The sequence below is a fragment of the Cricetulus griseus genome, chromosome 2 (genome assembly GCF_003668045.3).
Source record: "Cricetulus griseus strain 17A/GY chromosome 2, alternate assembly CriGri-PICRH-1.0, whole genome shotgun sequence".
In the NCBI taxonomy this organism is placed as follows: Eukaryota; Metazoa; Chordata; class Mammalia; order Rodentia; family Cricetidae; genus Cricetulus; species Cricetulus griseus.
In genome coordinates, this window is record NC_048595.1 from 425,587,769 (window position 1) to 425,604,715 (window position 16,947).

Sequence of the window (16,947 nt, forward strand, 5' to 3'; positions counted from 1 at the left end):
GGAGAGCGAAGGCGGACACCGGGGTCCCAGAGCCCGGCGCGCGACGGCAGCTGGGGCGCGGGGACGGGGGTGGCCGCGGCGTCACGGGCCAGGCCGTGCGCATCACGCCGCGGCCGGGGGGACGCGAGGTGCGCGTTTCTGCGGGAGCTTTTCCCTCTCTCTTTTAATTCCCCGGGTGCCGCCGGAGCGCATGCGTCCCCGCGACGCCCCGCTGCTGCCCTCTAAGGAGCGAGCGCGCTCCAGTGGCAGCGCGGAACCCGCGGAGGGTGGCCGCTGGGCACCCGCGGGGTCTGCAGCACGAGGCCGAACCCAACCGTCCTTTTAATTGGCTTCACTGCGGAAGTGAAAGGTTTCCCACAATACAAAGCTTTGAAAAAGTTGTTTTTTTTTTTTTTTTTAAGTTTTCAGCCCTTACACATGATTTAAAAAAATAAAAAAAAAGCAATCGCTTGTTGAGTTCTAGAATTTTTTTTTTTTTTTTATGTGATAGTGATGTGGTTTTGTGAGCTACCAAGTAGGTAGTGGGAACAGAATGCGGGCCATCTGCAAGAGCAGCAAGGGCTCTTAACCACTAAGTCATCTTTCTAGCCTTCCAAACCCTCCTCTTTTTGTTTTGTTTTCTTTGGATGGTTTTGGTTTTCCCAGACAGGGTTTCTCTGTGTGACAGCTCTGGCTGTCCTGGAACTCTCTTTGTAGACCAGGCTGGCCTTGAACTCACAGAGATGCCACCACGCCTGGCCCCACCCTTCTTTTTCATGACCAAACAGAAGCTTACCACACCCATTTTAAATTTGTTTTTTAAATTAGAGATAATGCCCCCTCCCTTTCTCGCCTCCAACCTTTCCTACGTACACATTTCTGTGTCTGGTTTGTTTCACTCAGGGTCATTCAGACCATACAGCATCAGTGTGTGTACCTGTCTTCCTAACCCAGACATGTGATACAATCTTATGAATGCCAGTGTGTTACTTAACCAGACTCCTGACGGTGCACATGTAGGCCAATCCCAGCCTTTTGTACTAATGTAGAGCCACAGTGTATATCCTTGAACATGTACTTCAGTGCATAAACATTTGGCGGCTGAATTGCTTTGTCATAAGGTAGATGCCCCTTTAATTTTAATGAATCTTGGCAAATTGCTATCCAGTGAACAATTCTGGCATACTAATGTCCTATTCCCACCAACACAAAATACTTTTTTTGTTTTTCTTTGTTTTGTTGTTTTTTTGTCTTTGCCAATCTGATTTATTTGAGAAATGTTTATTGTCAGCTATGTGCTAGGCATGTTTCATGTTTTAGGATATGTGAATGCAGCAGTGAATAAAACCAGCAAAAAAGAGGCAAGAAGATCTTTCTGAGTTCGAGACCAGCCTGGTCTTCAGGGAGAGTTCCAGGACAACTTCCAAAGCCACAGAGAAACCCTGCCACGAAAAAACCAAAAAACAAAAACAAAAAAGCCAGCAAAAAGTTCATACTCTTGTGAACATTTTAGAGGCAGAACTCGGAAAAAGGAAATTGTATTTACCAAGTATGTTAACATGTAGCATATACTATATTTTTAAAAAAGGCAAAAGTAGAGTGAACAAGTGCCACGGAGGGGTGGTGGTGGTGGTGGTGGTGGTGTGGTGGTGGTGGTTGGTGGGTGGTGGTGGTGGTGGTGGTGGTGGTGTGTGTGTGTGTGTGTGTGTGTGTGTGTGTGTGTGTGTGTGTGTGTGTGTGTCTAGGGGTCACACCAGACTCTACTGAACTACACCCCAGGCTCCCAGTGTTTTGTTTTGAAAAGTCTCATGACTTCAAACTTCCTACATAGCTGAAGGTGACCTTGAACTCCTGATCCTCCTGCCTGGACCTCCCAAGTGCTGAGATTACACCTGAGTTCTACCACTTCCAGTCTAAGCAGGGCTGGGGATGAAACTCAGGGCTTTGCTCTTGTTAGGCCAGCACCATCCCAGCTCATGGACTGTGTCTTTTTAATGACTTGGATCAAGAGGTTGTTTAGCCCTAATAAGGATCATATCCAGTTTATGCCTACTTCTAAATTACTAATATTTTCTCTCTGATGTGAATTGTAGGACATAAACAGTGCCGGGCATTGGTGGCACATGCCTTTAATCCCAGCACTCAGGAGGCAGAGGCAGGCGGATCTCTGTAAGTTTGAGGCCAGCCTGGTCTACAAGAGCTAGTTCCAGGACAGCCTCCAAAGCCACAGAGAAACCCTGTCTCGGAAAAAAAAAAAAAAAAAAAAAAAAAAAAAAAAGACATAAACAGTTAAAGTTCCCTTTTTAAAGTTCATTTATTATATATACTTACAGCAGGGGATACAACACATATGGGATTCAGAGGACAACTTGCAGGAAATGATTCTTTCCACCATGTGGGTCCTAGGGATCCAACTGAGATTGTCTGACTTGCCTTTTCCCCCCTCACAGAGCCATTGAGCCTGCCCTGTGTATTGGATCTTTAAGGCTCATCATCTCAGTGTCTGTCAAAGGTCTTCCTGGGAACTGACTCCCTTCCTGCTTCTCTTTGAGGAGCTACAGGAACCACAACATTCCTCCTCCACCTTCAGCTCTGTAGCTGAGCACATTTGACAGTCCATTTCCCCTTTCAGACATCCTCACAGAGCCGCAGCCAGATTCCCTTTTCAGTGGGGAGCTCCACTACTCTGCCTGAATTGACGCCAGCCAGCATCACCAACCACACACAGTAGCATCTGACATTTACCAAGAGCCCCTGGGCACCTGATGTCGGGGGAGTTGGCAGTCCTCTGGGGCAACTGGTGACTCACAGAGCCATCAGCTGCTTGTTTCCAAAGCAGAGCTAGGAAAGAAGCCAGCCTCTATTTTCAGACTTCTCTGTGGCAAGGAAAACCCTGAGTCTGTTTTGAAAACCATTAGTATAGTGTGGAGGCTTCCCTCACAGCCCCCAGCCTTTAGGAATTTACTGACAATTACTGAGAGCTGGAGGGGAAGAGGGACACATGCAAGATGGAAAATGAGAAAATCCAAATATTTAAATGCCAATGCTATATCGGTGTATTCCACCAAATATCTCCAGTGTCTGCATGGAAAGCTCTGTTTAATTTTGATGGCTCTATTTAGGAGTTGTACCCCTCCAGGAGAGAGATGCTACGGTACAATGGAGGGCCAACATGGTTCAGAAAAATCACACCAAGAAGTCCCATGAGGGCCAACAAGATGGCTCAGTGGGTAAAGGTGCTTGTTGCCAAACCTGACAGCCTGAGTTTGATCTCAGAACACTCATGGTAGAAGTGACCTGACTCCACTTGCACATCAAGGCATAGTATAGTGAGTGCACACACACACACACACACACACACACACACACACACACACACACACCACACGTGCACACACACACGTGCAATATAAAAACATTTTTAAAGGCCCAGGGCTAAAAAGATGGCTCAGCAATTACAGGCATATACTGGTTTTGCAAATGATCTGTGTTCACTCACAAGTACCTCACACTCCCAATCCAGGGGAATCTGATGCCACTGGCTTCAGTGGGTAAATGTACTGACAAGAACATCACCCACACTCAGATATGCATACATACACAATTAAAAATTAAAAAAAAAAAGACATGGTGGTGTGTGCCTTTTTGGTTTTGTTGTTTTGTTGTTGTTTTTGAGGCAGGGTTTCTCTGTGTAGTTCTAGATGACCTGGAATTCACTCTGTGAACCAGGCTGGCCTCAAACTCAGAGATCCACCTGCCTCTGCCTCCTGTCTTGGTGGTGTAAACCTTTAATCCCAGAATGAGATAAGATTTCTGTTTGTTTAGGGCCAGCCTTGTCTATGTAGAGAGTTCTAGGCCACCCAGAGCTAAATAGTGAGACCGTCTCAATAACAAAATGATGAAATAGTGATGATAATAACTAGTAGCTGGAGAGATGGCTCTTCCAAAGGTCCTGAGTTCAATTCCCAGCAACCACATGGTGGCTCATGGCCATGTGTAATGAGATTTGGTGCCCTCTTCTGGCCTACAGGCATACACACAGACCGAACACTATACACATAATAAACAAATAAATAAATCTTAAAAAAAAAAAACCAGCCAGGCATTGGTGGCACCTGCCTTTAATCCCAGCACTCAGGAGACAGAGGCAGGTGGATCTCTGTGAGTTTGAAGCCAGCCTGGTCTACTGAGCTAGTTCCAGGACAGCCTCCAAAACAATTCAGAGAAACCTTGTCTTGAGGGGGGGGAACACCCAAACAAACAAAAAGTGTTCACCACTATGCCAGCTGAGTTACTTACTTCTGCATCTACAATATCCCTCACCTCTCCTTTGTCTTCTTTTTGAACAGCCTCAACTCCATGGGTTGCACATGACTGAAGGTACCTCACCACCCCTTGCTCCCTCACAAGGAATGGGCTATGACCAAAGGAGGCCAAACCAATATACCTTCCACAGTTCACACCTTAAACACCATGACCCAATGATAGAGAATTTTGAGGTTAAGAGATGAATTATTTTAGTGAAGTCCCTTGAAGAGGAGACTAAAGTGCCTCAAGTGGTACTCAGGTGCCCAGAGCATTCCTACTGCACTTTTCCCATTCTCTGTGATTTCCTCAGTATTCTTTTTGAGTACCCGGGATAGCATCTGTAACATTCAAAAGTAACTCTTTAAGGTCCCATCAAGGGACCAGGACAGTAAAAGGATCAGTATAACAGAGGAAGAGCACTTCCCATGCTTAGGCATCATCTAAAACACAAAGTCGGAGTTAGACAAGGTTTGTACTGTTTCTCAGCTTGGCTCTCCACCCTACATCCCCATCACCCTGCAGTTCCTACAATGCAAGACACATGCTAAATTTCTAAGCCCTTGGAAAAAAGAGAAACAAGTGAGGGGGCTGGAGGCGTGACTCAATGGTAGAGCAGATACCTGCCATTTAAAAGGTCCTGAGTTTAATCCCCAACACTGGAGGGAAACATGATAAAACACACAAACAGTACCAAGAGAGTCTTGTTCATGGTTTCTCTGTGTATCCCTACCTTTAACTCGCTCTGGAGACCAGGCTGCCTGGAACTCACAGAGATCCACCTGCCTCTGCCTCCCTAGGATTAAAGGCTTGTGTCACCACTGCCCAGAGAAACTTGATTCTTACAAACCTACCATGAAAACAAATGAACCTTGTGTGTCAACCTTGTCTAAATTTGAGTGACCATCACTGGGCAGAGATCAGCTGCTAATTACCAGTGATACCAACACTCAGACTGGTACAAATTCAAAAGGCAATGTAGTCTCTAAGAAACCCAGAAAGTCAGAAGTAATTCTGTCCATCGACATCACAACTAGACCCCAGCCCTAGAGGAAGAAAAGTTGGTCTGGTTTTATCCTGGGCTGAGTTGGTGCCATTCTCATGCCTCCAGTAGCCTTTGATTGCATATATTTTCCTGTTAACTCAGCACTCAGAGAAGAACTCCTTTCCCACCACCCAACTAACAGGTCTGGGCCTGCCCCTTGTTGACCAAGAACAGACTGGATGGGCTGTGCAGACAGAGAATCTGGCCTCCTAGCAAGTGCCAGGTTCAAGTGAAAAGGAAATGGGAAAAGTGAGACCTTAGACTAAGAGCAGTAGAGGGATGGTTTCCTAAGGAAAATCAGCTGTAAGCACAGAGGCATGGCCCTGGGAAGGCAAAAGGCAGCCCAGATCTTCTACACTCTTTCCCATGTTTAACTGCATGACTTAGCCATCAGTTCTCTATGTAAACTTTCCTGTCACAGCTACATTGACCCCAATAGATACTGACACACTAGGTGAACTGTGACTCTCTGTGGTATGCTGCCATATGCAGTGGATAGAAAGAGCTGACCTCACAATGAATTGCAAGGCCATGGTTCTGTCAGATCCCAAACCCAACAACCTGGCCCACAGAAGGGGAACAAAGGATGCACCACGCCATCCTCTTATACAGCAAACTATGACCACCTAAAATTATTCAACTGAGCAAACATCTGTTGTCAACTTTTTAAGATTGGTTCTGAGCCCAATATCTTATGGGATATATCTAAAGATGAAAAATAGGCTGTTGACACTTAGAAAAAAAAACATGAGCCCAGAAGAAAAAATGGAAAATTATGGAACTCAGATTTCTGTGCTCAACCTTTGATTCCTGCAGTGTGGTCTTCCTTACCTTAGCCATCTTTTCCATGGGTGAGTCTACTCCCACAGCTGTCTGTACCACTATGGCTAACACACTGCCATCCTAATTATACCCTTATATCTACACCTACCATCAAGCCACCCTAGCATAACAAGCACTGTTAATACCCCTGGAGTGGTCACAATGATCAACCAGGGAATGATACATAGATCCAATGACATCCCCAGACCCCTGACCCAATGCCACGTCCTCCAAGGTTTTATGATATTAAACCCAACTAAAGTTTAAGGATAAGCCCAGAACTACCTACCATGCTGTGTCTTCTCCCAATTAAACTCTTATAAGCATTCATTAACACCTACTTGTTATGTCACAAAATCCCAAAATAAAAGCTACAAGAACTATAACAAATCCCAGCACTTGGGAGGCAGATGTAGACAGATCTCTAAGTTCAAGGCCAACCTACATAGAAAGTTCCAGGCTGGCTAGATCTACATAGTAAGAACCTGCCTATAAAAGAAAAGCATAAATACTATAACAAGGCAAGGGCAAGTTCATATTTGCTATTAGAGCCTCCTAAAGACTTGCACCAAGTCCTGAGCCAAGATCCTACTAATTTCATTGCCACGGATAAACACATTTATGCCTACTGGGTTTTACTTTCCTGTTCCTTTACATTGTTTCTCCGTAACACCTACTGAGATACAAACAGGCCATGATCCTGCAACTCTCCTATGCAATTTCTACTCAGATGAAGGTACCAGATGAACCTATCTGGGTTGCTCTGAATCCTAGATGGTTCTCCATGCTGCCACCTTGTGGCTTTCACAATAAATGAGCCACAGTCTGCACAGATGGGGCTAAGGATCTATATATAATGAACTGGCTTTCACTCCACATGCAAAGCTACAGCAGCTTAATGCCTCAAAAGACAACCCACCTATAGACTCCCTTTTAAATAGTCACAGAAATATTTAAATAAGAGGTTTGAACTGACTCCAGGCTAACCTCTCAACCTGCAAATGCCCAGCTAAATGGAAAAGGATGTCCTCCCTTCTCTTGATCATGAAAGTAACAGGCAATACACATTTAGTTATTTATTATTTATTTATTATTTTGTTTGTTTTGTTTTGTTTTTCGAGACAGGGTTTCTCTGTGTAGGTTTGTAGGTCTGGCTGGCCTCAAACTCACAGAGATCGCCTGGCTCTGCCTCCCGAGTGCTGGGATTAAAGGCGTGCACCATCACAGCTATATATATATATATATATAATATATATATATATATATATATATATAGAGAGAGAGAGAGAGAGAGAGAGAGAGAGAGAGAATGCACCAGGGGTTCTCTGTGTATCCCTAGCTGTCCTGGAACTCACTCTGTAGACGAGGCTGGCCTCAAACTTAGAGATCTGCTTGCCTCTCTCTGCCTCCTGAGTGCTGAGATTAAAGAAATGTAGCACCACCACCCAGCTATTAAAGTATATAAAAGAATTCCAACAAATGATTAAAATTGAGATTTCTTAAATGGGTTTATTCCACTTTTATCTATTTAAATAAATTTTTGACAACATAGTACACACAATTACACAGAAAAGATCCATCTTTTTGTTAAATATGCTGTGAGGAATTTTAACTCCATAAAATTCATGACTGGAGCCAAAAGTGGTGGTACCCACCTTTAGTTCCAGCACTTGGGAAGCAGAGGCTGATGGAAGATCTTGAGTTCAAGGCCATCCTGCTCTATAAGGTGAGTTTCAGGACAGCCAGGATTGTTACACAGAGAAATCCTGTCTCCAAAAAAGAAGGAAACTACATTCAGTACTGCCTAATGACATTGGTGACTGTGCATAATATTCCCTAGTGATACTACACCCATTGTACTTTGTGACGTCACCAAGAAAAACTGCCCCATGGAGCATTTCTCAAAATATATCCCACCATGAAGTGTCACACGGCTGTAAATGACTGTGCATTGCACAGGTCTAAGAAGGTGCCTGAGACTCTCTGGAGATGGTGTGAACAGCACAAGCTGGACAAGGCCAAGAATCAGAACAGAACAGGAGGGAGGCAGGAGGGAGAGAGCTCCCCTGAAATGGCCAGTGAAGCTTTGCCACAGGAAGGTAGCTGTTGCCAATGAGAACAAGATATGTGTGCCAGGACTCAGGGAAATGCCATTCACTCTAAATGTTGGATTTGATCAGAGCCAAGTGCTGCTTTCATTACGTAAAGTTCACTAACATATCTCTAAGATCACCTCTTCCTTCTGATGTAGCGCCTCAGGGAGGCGCTACATCACCTGAGCCCTGTCCCTGGGCTTTATTTCCAATCTAAACAGGCTGGCCTCTGCCAAGGCATAGTGGGACATGCCTATAATCCTGACAACACTGGACACTGAAGCATAAAAATCATGAGTTCAAAACCGGGCATTGGTGGCGCACGCCTTTAATCCCAGCACTCGGCAGGCAGAGGCAGGCAGATCTCTGAGTTCCAGGCCAGCCTGGTCTCCAGAGCGAGTGCCAGGATAGGCTCCAAAGCTACACAGAGAAACCCTGTCTTGAAAAACCAAAAAAAAAAAAAAAAAAGAGTTCAAAGTCAGCCTGGACTACCATTTCTAGCAAGAGCCGGGGGGAGGGAAGGGAGACTTCAGATAGAATTTTTTTTTTCTGAGTCAATACTCCCTATTCTTTAAACCTCTACTAAATATCAGGCACAAAGATTGAGTACCCTGAGTTTCTTGCCAGGCTACTTGGACTCCTCATGAATGTCCCAACTCCAGGGAGACCCATCTCTGTCCAGTTAGTTTCCATACAGTTTCTAAAGATGAAGAATTAGTTAATGGTTCAAGGCCAGCCTGGTGGTCTACAAAGCAAGTTCCAGGACAGCCAAGGGTACACAGAGAAACCCTGTCTCAAAAAACAAAAGAATTGGTATAATGGTTTAACTCCAAATGAGAGGGTAGCTCCTACACAGGACTTGGCATTTTCAAAAGGTAAAACCCTCTGAAAATGTACATCTTAAATGCTTTCTACAGGAAAAGATGACTTAGAAATAAAGGGAAATCCTTAATTGCCACCCCACACATATGCAGGAGAGGTTGCTTTAGAGACCTTGAAAGAACACGGAGAAGACCCCTAGTACTCAGGTAAGACTGGCTCCCAGAGCCAAGCTTCCAGACTAAGCCTTTCTTCTTTGCAGGAATACCTCACCTTAGGTATTCCTAAGGTGGACAATAATCTCTGAGTTTCTCCCATCTCTTTGAAACAGGTTCTCTCCACATAGCCCTGGCTAACCTTGAACTCAGAGAGATCTGCTTGCCTCTCCTCCTGAGTGCTGGGATTAAGGGTGTGTGCCACTAGGTCCTGTGTGACAGTAATCACTTAACAGTTTTCATAGTTCAGTTTTCAAAGCAACAGTAACCTGGAACCCACCGATGCTGGTTCAGGGTGAAATCCCTCACCTGTTTGGATCCTCATACCAGCACACTTGGATCTGTTATGTGACAGATCTCTACGGGCTAAATGAAAGGCTTCTCTCAGGCTGAACATGGATCAGCCAGAGCTCTCATTGCTTGGCTTCTGTGGAAAAGCTATGGCCTGGCACTAGGTATTCTCAGCAGGACCCCATCATTGCTGCTCAGGGCTTGAGTCAGCTGAAGTCCTCTATGGCCTCCCTTATTTTGTTGCTTTTTGTTTTCTTTTTGTTTGGTTGGTTGGTTTTGGTTTTTTTTTTTTTTCAAGACAAGGTCTCTCTATGTAACTCCAGCTGTCCCTGTAGACCAGGCTAGCATCAAAGTCACAGAGATCTGCCTGCCTTTGCCCACGGACTGGGACTGGCAGGTGCCTCCCTTGTTACTATAGATTTGGCGTGGTCTCTTCCCTTATCCATGTTTGGCAGGAGGTTATAGACGCCTCACACAGCTTAGTTCTACTAAGGACTACTGGCAGGAAAGTTGATAGCACAGGAAAGCATATTTCTTAGCCCTTTTTGAACTATGAGAAAAGCACCTATGGAATTCAAGAGAGAGGTGTCAGCTGGAAGCTTCTGGGAGTTTCCAGAAAACTCAGTCCCATGTAACACTAGTGAAGTGTACTCCAGCCATTGTAGTTTGAACAGCCTCGAAGAGGAGTCCATGTCACAAAGCGGTAGTGTGAGCACAAGCTCAACTATTAGTCATCACCTGCAGGAATAGAGAAAGGAGGAGGCTCCACAGGGAAAGGTGATACACATTTTAATGTTTTACATTTTACCCAGAAGCTGATTTCTTTTATATATAATGTAATTCACTATTAGCCACTTAAAAGACTGTATTAAGGAGTACTGGAGATGTAGGGCCCGGCTTTCACCTGCACACGGTGTCCAGACACTGTTGAATAAGCCTCCCATCTCTTTGTTGCCAGCTTGTCTTAAGGAGTCCCCAGTCCCCAGCCATGCAGAAAGCCTCTGGACTAAGGTCAAGATCATAGAAAAGGAGTCACAGTCCCACCCTCGGGAGTAGGAGTGACAGGCTGATGCAGCACCAGAGGCTCAGAGGTGAAGCCAAGGGAAGGGAAGTGAGAAGGGAACGGTTGTCTGAATGCCCCTGCCTGCCATGGTACCCTCTACAAAATACAAATGTTCAATCCTTTTTAGTACGCAGTTGAGGCCTACAAAGTATGGAGAGTACGAAAAAAAAAAAAAAAAACTATCCAAGGTCATTAAACCAGAAAATTGGCCAAATCAGACTTTGAACAAAAGTTATAAAACAGTTGTGGACATAAAAGCCCTCCCATTAGCCGGCCGTTGGTGGAGCACTCCTTTAGTCGGAGCACTCGGGAGGCAGAGGTAGTCTGATCTCTGAGAGTTCGAGACAACCTGGTCTACAAGGGCTAGTTCCAGAACAGCCTCCAAAGACAGAGAAACCCTGTCTTGAACCCCCACCCCCCCCCAAAAGAAAACAAACAACAACAAAAATGCTTTCCCATTGCAGAGCAGAGGCAGGTGAGCAGGTGAATCTCAGAGTTCGAGGCCAGCCTGGTCTACAAAGCAAGTTCCAGGACAGCCAGGGCTGTTATAAAGAGAAAACCTTGTCTCGAAACATAAAACTAAATAAACACAAAGAAGAAAGAGAAAGAATCATCGTGACTCCTGACTATCTTCTCCCGGAGCAGTACCCACACGTGTGTGAGGAGCTATCACGAAGTCAGACATCTTTACTGAGCCCTGAATGAGGCCAGCGGCCCCCCAACTGATTCTGGGTGTGTTCGCATCACTATCTACCCGAGCCTTGATCACCCCACAAACGTCTCGCTGAGTGCCTACTGCACCTTGGGCACCTGACAAGGGCTGGAGCACTGAGAGAAGTGCTGATGACACTACGGTCAATAAAGAGCGCAGACTGGAGTAAGAGAGCCAGAGGGCTGAATTAGCTCCAATAGCCTGGACGGGGTAACACCCCAGGGTCGCTCTTGCGATGGGCGCAGGAGAGGCCTTCGGTCTGTGCTAAGTCACCAGGTGAGAGAAGGGAGGACGCGGTGTCAGTCACCCGCAACTTTAGGATTGGGGCAAGCGCCACGGACACAGCGCCGACCTCCTGACTCGGAATCACCCCTCGCAGAGAAAGAACAGGAGATTTCTCCCTCTTCGGCCACCGTCCGCCTCCCAGGATCTCAAACAATCCAACCCACGCCCCTTTTCTCTATGGTAGCCTAAGAGGAATTGCAGCCGAGTCACCTAAGTGCGGCGCAGAACCTGCAGGGAGGGAAGCTCGTCCTGAGATCGCCACGCCCCTCGTGCGAGGGCGGGATATGCAAATGAGACGCGACGGCCGCGCGCGAGGAATGCCGGGAGCGCCAGGGTCGTGGAATTTGTAGCGGAAGCTGTGGATCTAAGGGAGCGAGTGGGGTGCCGAGGCCGCGGACGCGGACGCGAAGCGGAAGGGAGGCGCGGGGAGGAGGCAGGAGTCAGGTTCGCGAGCGGTCACCACGACGTTGGTGTGGGTCGCGAGCGCTGGGTAAGGGAGCGTGGAAGGAGGTCGGTATCGCTTCTCGGCCTTTTGGCTAAGATCAAGTGTAGTATCTGTTCTTATCAGTTTAATATCTGATACGTCCTCTATCCGAGGACAATATATTAAATGGATTTTTGGAGCTAGGAGTTGGAATAGGAGCTTGCTCCGTCCACTCCACGCATCGACCTGGTATTGCAGTACTTCCAGGAACGGTGCACCCCCTCTCGGGGAATAAGCTTGGTTTTAAAAACAGAAGTCTGGTCATAGTTCCTTACAATCTGTAAATGAAGTTCTCCTTCATGTATTTGTAACATGAGTCGTAATGCCGTTGGTGGTTTTGTGCGTTTTATGGCCCGTGGTTACGATTGCTGGCTTTTTGGGGGTAAGTTGTAGTGTATTCACATGCTTTCTTTTGGCTTACAGGTATGCAAAGACAGTATGAAATGTGTAATGAGTTTTCTCTTAAATAAAATGACAAGAGTAGAAATGTGTTCTCCTGAACTGTAGATATTGTATCTAGAATGACCTTGAAAAAAATGTCCGGATCTTTGAATTGTTCTTGTCCGGTTGTTCAGGTGTTCTGTAATTTTAGGTTTTCTATTGCTTCTAGACAAGTCAACTCCTACTCCTGGTTGTTGGATGATGAAAATTGTGTTGTCCCCAACCTTTAAATGCCTTTGCTTGGGAGGCAGATGCAGATAGATCCTGTGAAATCAAGGCCAATCTGGGCTACATACAGAGTTCCAGGGATACATAGTGAAAATCTTGTCTAAAGCTTTTTTTCATAAGGAATGCTGGCTTTTCACTGAATAAAGGGTCCGTTTGCTGACCCAGGCAGAAAGCCCTGGATTGCATATATTTTCTGTTAACTCACCACAAAGAGAACACCACCTTCCCCAACACACACCCAACAGGCCTGGCCCTGACCCCTGAGGGGTGTGCAGATGGAGGGAATTTGGCTGCATAGAGGGATCATTTCCTAAGGAAAATCAGCTCTAAACACAGAGGCAATGCCCTGGGAAGGCAAAACGCAGCCCAGGTCTTCTACACTCTTTCCCATGTTTAACTGCAAGGCATATACAATGTTCAACTAACTATAGTATCAAAGCTAAATCAACTCCTATAACTGCACAGGTATTAGGAGCGGCTTGTAGTTACTATCAGCTTGACAGGATTTAGAATCCCATAGGCAATCGTTTTGACTGCGGTTGTGTGGCATGTTCCTCAGAGCTGCAACATTGACTTATAGGTGACTGAGTATAGTTAGTTCACTGTGGTGGCAGAAGCCTGAGGCAGAAGCAGAAAACAATGAATGCTTGGTCTAGGAATTCAAGATCACCAGGCAAAGACCCCCAAACAACACATTTTCAATTTAAGAGATTTTAAACAGCAAAACAATTTTATTTTCAGTGCTGCTGCAACAGCCTCCTTTACAATCTGAGGGCAGTCACAAAAGGGGAAGACAGGGGCTGGAGGGTTTAAAGGTACAAATCACAGTTGTCTCAACTCCGGGGATTTTTCTGCTGCATGAAGCACTGCCATGTTATTTTTCTGAGTGAGCAATGGTTAGTGAGACTACAGAGACAGAATGGGCATCTGGTTAATATTTTTGGATAACAATTACACAATAAGGGAAAAGGCTATGAGATGAGTCTCTTTGGGTTACTGTAAAGACAGGGTCTTGTCTAGACGTCTGTGGTTGACAATCTTTAGGCTAAGAATAAGGTTCTGCCAACTGCCTTTCTACACAGTAGCTTAGTTTGAAACTCGATTTGCAATGGAGTAAGTTGGGTTTTTGGTTTTTTGTTTTATTTCCACAACCCCTGCCATGAGACAGGGCTTCTCTGTGGCTTTGGAGGTTGTCCTGGAACTAGCTCTTGAAGACGAGGCTGGTCTTGAACTCACAGAGATGTGCCTACCTGTGCTTCCCACACCGAGTTTGAGGCCAGCCTGGTCTACTGGGCAAGGTCCAGGACAGCCTCCAAAGCTACAGAGAAACTCTGGAAAAACAAGAAAAAAATAAATAAAACAAATTAAAACCTTATTAAATCTTATTATCTTTGAAACTGAGTGGGACTTCCCCTCCCCCTTTTTTATTGGAAAGAAAATTATTTTACATGTCAATCCCAGGTCCCTCTCCCTCCCATCATCCCCTGCCCCCACCCCCCAACTAACGCCCATACCTTTTCTGCTCCCCAGGGAGGGTGAGACCTTCCATAGGGGGTCTTCACAGTCTGTCATATTCTTTGGGATAGGGCCTAGGCTAACCCTCTTGTGTCTAGGCTCAGGGAGTATCCCTCCATGTGGGATGGGCTCCCAAAGTCCACTCCTATGGTAGCAATAAGTACTGATCCACTACAAAAGGCCCCATAGATTTCCAAGGTCCCCTCACTGACACCCACATTCAGGGGTTCTGGATCAGTCCCATGCTGGTTTCCCAGCTATCAGTCTGGGGACCAAGAGTTTTCTCTTGTTCAGGTCAGCTGTTTCTGTGGGTTTCACCAGCCTGGTATGGTCCCTTTTGCTCATCAGTCCTCCTCTGCATCTGGATTTCAGTTCAGTTCAAGGTTTAGCTGTGGGTGTCTGCTTCTATTTCCAACAGCTGCTGGATGAAGGCTATACGATGGCATCTGAATTAGTCATCAATCTCATTATCAGAAGAAGGTAGCCTCTCCTCTGTTGCTTAGATTGTTAGTTGGTGTCATCTTTGTAGCTCTCCAGACATTTCCCTAGTGCCTGATTTCTCTTTGAACTTAAAATGTCTCCCTCTATTATATTATCTATTATCTTGTTCTCTTCTGTTCTTCCCCCAACTCAACCTCCCTGTCCCATCATGTCTTCCTCACCCCTCCTCTTGTCCCCTTCTCATTCTCCTAGCTCCCTCTCCCCTCCCCCCATGTTCCCAATTTGTCCCTTTCTCCTTCTCCAGAGGACCATGTATGTCTCTCTTAGGGTCCTCCTTGTTTACCAGCCTCTCCGGCAGCCTGAGCTGCAGGCTGGCAATCCTTTATGTCTGAAATCCACATATGAGTAAGTACATACAATATCTGTCTTTTTGTGACTGGGTTACTTCTCTCAGAATGGATTTCTTTTAGTTCCATCCATTTGCCTGTGAATTTCAAGATTCCATTGCCTTTTTTCTTCTGCTGAGTAGTACTCCATTGTGTAAATGTGCCACATTTTTTCTATCCATTCTTCAGTTGAGGGGCATCTAGGTTGCTTCCAGGTTCTGGCTGTTACAAATAATGCTGCTATGATGAAGGTGCTTCTTTTGGGTATATGCCTAAGAGTGGAATTGCTGGATCTTGTGGTAGACTGATTCCCATTTTTCTGAGGAATCGCCATACATATTTCCAAAGTGGCTGTACTAGTTGGCACTCCCACCAGCAGTTGATGGGGAATGTACTGTGTATGTTTATCTTTTTTTATTCTTGAATAAAATACTGTTTGGCCAATGAGACAACAAGTTAGATGGAACTAGGAGTCAAAGAGGATTCTGGGAGATGTAGTAAAGAAGTAATGGTCCAGGCAGGAAGTGACATAGCAAGGAGACTCATATTTGAGTGAGGAGAAACGGGAAGTTCTCTCCACCCCCCCTGCTCCAGCGGCACAATGTGATCCACTGGCAAGGAGGGACACCAATAAGGTGTCCGATAAGATAAGTCTTATAAAATATATAGGTTTATGATAGTTAAGACTGAGCTAACAGATGAGAATCCTAGTTATTGGCCAAGCAGCATTGAACCTAATACAAGTTTCTGTGTATTCATTTGGGCCTAACTCGGGCAGGCGGCTGGTGTAAAGCTCACACGTGGCGGTGGGGCTCAGGCGGCTTTTGGTGGAAACATTTATCATAACAAGCAGTGGAAGAGTGTTCCCCTTTCTCCACATCCTCTCCAGCATAAACTGTCATTGGTGTTTTTGATTTTAGCCATTCTGACAGGAGTAAGATGGTATCTCAGAGTTGTTTTGATTTGCATTTCCCTGATGGCTAAGGATGTTGAACACTTTCTTATGTGTCTTTCAGCCATTTTAGATTCCTCTATTGAGAATTGTCTATTTAGTTTTGTACCCCACTTTTTAATTGGATTATTTGATGTTTTGGAGACTAGCTTCTTGAGTTCTTTGTAAATTTTGGAGATCAGCCCTCTGTCAGATGTGGGGTTGGAGAATATCTTTTCCCAATCTGTGGGCTGTCATTTTTGTCTTGTTGACTGTGTCCTTACCTTACAGAAGCTTCTCAGTTTCAGGAGGTCCCATTTATTAATTGTGGATCTTAGTGTCTATGCTACTGGTGTTATGTTCAGGAAGCAGTCTCCTGTACCAAGTCATTCAAGGGTATTTCCCACTTTCTCTTCTAATAAGTTCAGTGTGGCTGGATTTATGTTGAGGTCTTTGATCCATTTGGACTTAAGTTTTGTGCATCGTGATAGACATAGATCTATCTGCAGTCTTCTGCATGCCAGCACCATTTGTTGAAGATGCTTTCTTCATTCCATTCTGAGTAGGACTTTTAAGGCCTCTCTTCCAGAAAACAAGGACTTAGTTGTCAGGCCTGAACCTCGGTATCATGTACCATCATTTCAATGGAAAGTCTCTTAGTGATTGGAACTTCTAGTGCAGTTTAGAGTTCTTCCATTTGAAAATGGGATATTTGCATGAGATTGTTTGAATCTTGTTTCCTTGTCTCTCCCTCCCCATCACCACTCCCAGAGTCTGAGGGAGATTTTTCTCTTGATAAAGGAACAAAACAAGCGAACATCTTATTTGTAAATTGATAACTGTAATGAAAGACTCCTGGAGGCTCAGGCCCTCAGGATCTCGGCCCAGGACT

The 16,947-nt window shown here is 45.4% G+C and overlaps 1 non-coding gene across 1 annotated transcript; it reads left to right on the plus strand.

Moving 5' to 3' along the window:
• The first annotated feature begins 12,145 nt into the window (after positions 1–12,145).
• LOC113833640 lies at positions 12,146–12,336 on the plus strand. The gene has a single exon (XR_003481752.1). It is a non-coding gene; the product is annotated as a U2 spliceosomal RNA (small nuclear RNA).
• The last annotated feature ends 4,611 nt before the right edge of the window (positions 12,337–16,947 follow it).